At 38.3% G+C, this 6,634-nt stretch overlaps 1 pseudogene; it reads left to right on the top strand.

Annotated features, from left to right (window-relative positions):
* Positions 1-2,086: 2,086 nt before the first annotated feature.
* LOC115743124 lies at positions 2,087-6,054 on the top strand (annotated as a pseudogene).
* The last annotated feature ends 580 nt before the right edge of the window (positions 6,055-6,634 follow it).

Raw genomic sequence — 6,634 nt, 5'->3', positions numbered from 1 at the left:
AGCATTATCTTGTTCTGTAGGTTCAACCGGATCACCACCTTTCTTTGATTCGGAACATTTTGGTATTATTTTCAACTTCATTCAGCTAAGCAATCGAAAACCGGACTAGTGCCCGGTGGGAACCATCCAAAACCGGCTAGTTCGGTCCGGTCCAATCCAGTCTAGGTGGATTCTGGGTCTTTTGCACACCTCTAAATAAATTTAGGGCTTTTTTTGGTACTTTTCTCATTGATTTAGAAGATACTGCCAATGACTACTGTCCACAATGAAAACCTACTTTGTAGAGATACTAGCATTAAACACGAGAATATAGTACAAAATATACCACATAAATGCATGGACAATAAAGGTGATGCCTGACACCGCCAAAATGATATCAGAAGTGTCAAAATTTGTGTACAATGCTTACTTTAGTATCAAAAATTTTTGCCACCTCACTTAAATGCCAAATTGGAGAAATTTCGGCCAAATTGATTAGGTGGCATTTATAATTAAATTTCTAATATGACATGGCATATTTTTTTTTAAAAATTCAGTCCATGTGGACTTCTACATTTACAAATAAGCTAAAAAATAATTTTTTTCAAATACAAATTTTAATTAAATTAAACTTAAAAATAAGCTAAAAATTACACACACACACAAAAAGAATGATTGAGAACTAGTCCGCGAGGCCTATGCATTTTTTTTTTTAAATTCAGCTTATTTTTAATTTTTTTTAATGTTTAGCTTTTTTATTTTTTTAATCTAATTAAGTTTGTATTTTAGTTCTTTAATATTTTTCTAAACTTTTACCTCTTTTTATTACTAACTGGACCTCCGGCAAGCCACGTCGACTTTAGATATTAATAGAAAAATGCCATGCCGGTTTTTTGGCCAAACATATCGAAATAGACACTTAAGTAATCGTTTTTCAAAAAAATTGATACTTAAGTAATAGCAAGTGCCGTACACAAATTTTGGTACTTCCGATATCCTTTTGCCTGTGAACATCTCTGGCTAAACCAAAAGAGAGACATTAGACTACAAGCAACAACTCAAATCTCTCCTTTTACTTGGTAGTTAGCTTCTAATTGTTCCGCAAATCGCGAAAGTAGGCAGCGGGGTCCTGCGCGAACTCATCCCGGAAGATGCTGTCGGATATGACAAGCTTCGAGCTCTCTCTAGTGTCAAAAGTGCAGTACTCTACGCCTTGATGCTTCCGGTGAGATGTTTTTGGGTTAATTTATAGTTCTGCGGTGGCTTTGGAGTTTGCACTTGGAGTACGCCATTGCTAAGGCTTCCCTCTTTGGTAGATGAAAACGAAGACGAAGACGAAACGTTGACCTTGACTTGGAGTACTTCATTGCTTGCGTAAGGGTGCGGTTGTTCGTTGGAGAGAAAGTATTTTTGGGAATTGATTTTTTAGACTTTTTACCCGTTTGATTAGTCGAAAATGACCCAAAATGCTTTTTAATCAATGAAATATTCATACATGAAATTTAAAAAATAAATTCTTAAATTTGAAAAGGTGAATATACTTTTTGATAGTAGCATCTCTTGAATTTTTAATTATATTAATATGCTAATATATTGACATAATAATATTTATTTTTTATTTTTTTCATTTTATATTTCTTTTCAAATTTTTTCCTCGCTTGTGGATGGTTCCTGCTGTCGCCGTGGCCGGCCACTAGCCAAGAGAGAAGGGAACAAAAGAAAAAAAAAAGCTAAAAAAAATATAAAAAAAAATTAAAACTCAAAAAAAAAATCGCCTCAATAAATTATGAGATTGAAATCATTTTCCAAATAAATCTAAACACCAAAAAAAAAAATTCGGTTACATTTCACCAAACATGGCAAAACTAACCATTTTTCTAAAAAACGATTTTCCCAAAAGCATTTTCATTTATGATGAAAATTTTTCCCAACCAACCAGCACTCTAAAAATTCGACCAAAAAAACCAGCACTCGAAATTGGAATGTAAAATCTTTTACATTAATTTTTGGGATGTTCAAGTGTTCAAAAATTAAAAATATATAAAAAATAAAATATTAAAAAAGAAGACGAAGGAGGAGGAGGAGGAGGAGGAGGAAGAAACAAAGCACTACTCTGCAATCCAGGCAAGGAATCAGGAAAGTTCCTGTACCAAACAGCGGCCACTGCGCCGAAGTCTTCCCCTTCAGCACCGAAAACCTTTCGGTGCACCTCTCTGCAGTTTCGGAACTCTCTCCTCTCTCTCTCTCTCTCTCTCTCCCCTGCGCGCGCGCATAGACACTTGAATTGGACAACTGGGTACTATCTCAGTTCTCGGCTTCAACCGTGGCATGTCCTGTTTCGTTTTCAAGCTCGACTTATCATCCTATTACTTGGTTTGTGTGCTTTCACTTCTTTTTCCGAATCTGTGAGGCATGATTCAATGGTGGGAAAGCACCGTCTTTGTCAAGGAATTCGGAAGAAAGCGGCTTCATTTTGATCACTTGGCGACTTCGAGCTATTCATGGGTGTATATTTACATAGGAATGCTCGTTTAACCGGTTTCTATTTGCTTCGTTATTCCGCAGTTCTACGAAAAAAACCACCTTTTAGATGGCATTACGTGGTTTCTTCGGCCGCGCTGGTTGAGGACCATGTGTTTGATGAAATTCCAGAGGTTGAGACTTGGAAACCTGCTGTGAGGCATACGCACGAAGAGAGAAGTAAGCACAGGTTGTTCTTTTTGCTCGGTAGGGTGCTAAAGTCTCTAAATTGGGAGGTGGCCTGGAGAATTAGATTCCAGAGAATTGTAAACGAACACAAGTTCGAAGTTTCCATTGTCGTCCTTAGGACTATGGTTCATGTTTTTGCGGTCACAGGCATGCGGCTTGAAGTTTACGCCTTGCTGAGAGGTATGGTTTGCTATTTGAAGGAGTTGAATGCGGACATGTTAGAATTGACCGACTTTCTGCTTGAGAGGCCGGCTGATGTGGTTGGATTTGCTGTTATTTATAATGTGCTGATAAAGGTCTTTGCAGCCAATTCGATGCTTAAAAATGCCGAAGATCTGTTTTGGAAGGGTACAGAAATTGAGCTCTAGCCTGATGTCTACTCGAGCAACTTCTTACTCAAATGCTCAGTCGAAGCAGATAGAGAGGTCTTTGCTACAGAATTGTTTAACATCATGAAAGATCCTGGGCCAGCACCTAATGCGAGGACCTATACAATCATGCTGAACTATCTTTCTAAACTAAATCTTACTGCTGACGAATTTCTCAGCCAAGCTTTAGCAATCCTGGAAGATATGGAGAAAAAAGGGATAAGCTGCGCCGTTGTAACATATGGTACACTCATACGTGGACTTTGTAAAGTTGGTGCCATTGGGGTTCCTTTGGATTTGATACAGAAATTTCAGAAGGGGGCCTTCCTTCGAATAATTATTGTTTTAATGCTGTTATTTATGGTTGTTGCTAGAAAGGCCAGTTTTCAGAGGCACTGGAAGTACTGGAGGAGATGCGGAACTATGGAGTATTTTAAGATGTCTACAGCTATAGTATTTTGATTGATGGGTTCTGCAAAAAGGGGGATGTTGAGAAAAGTCTAAGTCTGTTTCAGGAGATGGAAGTGTTCAACATTAAACCTACATTGGTTAGCTTTAGCTCACTTTGTCATGGTCTATGTCAGGCGGGTTTGATGGAATTGTCACATGGTTTTTTCCGAGATAGTGGGTATCGTGGCAATGAGTACGACAATGTTGCTTATGACATCTTAATTGATGGTTTCCTAAATCAGAGTCATGTCAGTTCCGCCAGCAGACTTTTTCGAGAGATGATTAATCGTAATGTTCATCCCCGTGCTTCCACCTTTACAAATATGATTCATGGATTTTGCCAATATTGCAGGGAAGGAAATTCCGAGGAAGCTTTGAAACTAGACCAGGACATATTTCACACCTCTTGTATGTATACTACAGTTATTGACAGACCCTGCAAGGAGGGAACCAGAAAAAGCATGGGAGCTCCTCGCTCCAATGCTTAAGAAAAATATTTTCCCAGATGTTGTTATGTGCAGTATTCTTATGCACGGTTTAGCAAAAAGCTGAAAGTTGAAAGCAGCATGAAAGTTGTATGGGAAAATGCTAAAAGCTGGGATCATGCCTGACGTGGTCATGAATACTATTCTTATTAACATTTTGTTTCACAAGGGACATGTGGACAAAGGGTTATACTTTGTTCGTGGAGATGATAGACAAGGGTTCGCCTCCTGACGTTAAATGCTACACATCTATCATAGCTGGCTTCTGTAGACTTGGAGACATGACTACGGCTTGGACGTTATTCAGTGAAATGTCAAGTAAAGGAGATCTTCCTAATGTTTTTACTTTTACCTGTCTGATTGATGGATTCTCCAAGCAAGGAGAAATGGACTTGGCTGAGAGGTTGTTTCTTCTAATGAAAACACGAGGAGTTGATCCTACTGCGGCAACATACAATGTTCTTGTAGCTGCCTATCACGGAACTGGCAATATGAATAAAAAGAAAGGGATGCTTCTTGAAATGCAGAAGAATGGGTTAGAAACTGTGGAGAGGATGCAAGAGTGATTTAATAAGCACCAGAAGGTGAGTCATTCATACTCATATTCAGTTATTATTTTTCTAGCATCTTCAATTCCTGTATAGTTCATGACTTTTTCGAAATTCGTGGCATCCGGAAAGGGCGTCTTGACAAGAATCAATCAACTTGGAGTTGGATGTATTCGTGATATGCATCGAAAGTCTTGGTCTCGATGCTCTAAATCTTTGTTAATTTCATGTTGTAGATGTTAATGTCATAAGACAACCGATGTTGATATTACTGAATTCTTGTTAGTTTGTTGAGGCTGCTCCACCACGTCTGTAAGTACATGTTTGTGTATGGATGTTGTCTAGTGGCCATCAAGTTCACTTATATGGGGTTCTACAGGAGTGCGCATGTGTGTATACATGGGCTTTATGGGTTCGCTGGGACGCACCATTTGGCATGTAAGTGGATATTTTACGTGTACACATCTTAAGTGTAATTGCTGGAGTGGAGTGGATCAGCTCACTTTTCTTCACATGAGCATTATTGTTCAGCATCTGCATATAAATGCTTGTTCATGTATGCTTCATGTGCTACATTTGTTTGTAAGCTCTAGTCCATTATGCGGTGCTCGGAAATGATGTAATCAAACACTAGTTGCTTGTTCGACTGGGGCAGGGGAATTTTAGATGGGAGAGTTTAGCTGGGTTGTAGTATGATGGAAAGAGAACAATAATTGGACTTATAATGGAAAAAAAATTCAAAATATCTTAGAAACACTTATTTGTATAATCTGATATGGTAGGAAAGAAATTCATGTCGAGAAAATAAATCTACACGAGTATTCTAACGCTATTTACATATTTAGCAAAGCAAGGTGAGACTGCTATGTAATGAACATGTCAAACGCATATTTTCCAGTTACTGAAAAAGTCCATGTTTAACAGTTATTGGGGAACTGAGAGAATCAGAATAGTCTGTTGACCAGAAACCTAGCAGGCGAGGTTCAGAGCTGGTGGTTCTCTTTTACTCTCCAGTTTTGACAGGGTGAGTGTTCTTCTTCCGTATGTACAGACATATTCTTCCCTGCTAGCTTTGCAAAGTGCTATGCTATTTGGAAAGGAACAAGTTATCTCAGTTGATTGATTGCACAAATTCTCCTCTCTCTCCCTCTCTTTTGTTCCCACCCCAACACGCGCGTGTACGCGTATGCATGCGCACGCACAGAAGAAAAAAAGACTCGGTTGAGTATTCAGGAAGCTCTGGTAGACTGGATTTCTCTGGTTAGATAGTGTATCGCTTTTGGTTCTTTTTCTCTTTTGGCAAACCACTATAATGATGGAAAAAGCTAGAAAGTCCTTGTTGAAGCAACTGAACATGTCCAGCTGTCCCAATCATTTCCCGGGGTATACTGGACTTTCCTCTTTCTTTTGAAATTTTATGGCATCTAATCTTGTTCTCTCAGGTCAGTGCTAATGCCGATTATCTGCTTTTTAATGCATGCAGACCTTAGTTTCCATGGAGACAGTTGTCATTGCCAAAAAGAATTGATCCATCGGACAGCTTGGTTTAGAAGATCATTGTGTTCGATGCTGATACCTCTAATACTGCAGGTATAGCCCAGGAAGAGGAACCGTCTAGCATCCTTTTAGAGGTATAATTATCTTTTTCTGCTAAAGAAGCCTCGAATTTGTTGCTTTAAGATATTGTGAAAAGGTTCTCTCATATTTTGAAGTTTTGGTGCATAAATATGTGCAATTTCCCAAAAGTGAAAGCAATTGAATACTTCGGATATTCTGTTTTCTAGGTATTCTAAACAAGCTTGCTTGTCACTGAAAATTGCCTTATTCAATTTAGCTACTCTGCAGTTTTACTGAGGCACAGTAGCACTTGCAACAACTTCATTGAGTAGGGTTGAAAGTCGAAAACATAGAACTGTTTCCTTATTAATATCCAATATTTTCAACTTGGAAGACGAGGAGTATAAAGAGCAAGTTCGAAGAATAGAGAGAGATCAAGAGTTCATTATTCTTATTTAAGAAAGCTTTATTTGTTCAAATTGTCTATTTGAGCGTTTACCTGAAATCTTGTAAGAAGTGTATACAGTAGCACTTGCAA

This window comes from Rhodamnia argentea, chromosome 3 (genome assembly GCF_020921035.1).
Source record: "Rhodamnia argentea isolate NSW1041297 chromosome 3, ASM2092103v1, whole genome shotgun sequence".
In the NCBI taxonomy this organism is placed as follows: Eukaryota; Viridiplantae; Streptophyta; class Magnoliopsida; order Myrtales; family Myrtaceae; genus Rhodamnia; species Rhodamnia argentea.
This window is presented reverse-complemented; position numbering and strand designations above follow the sequence as displayed.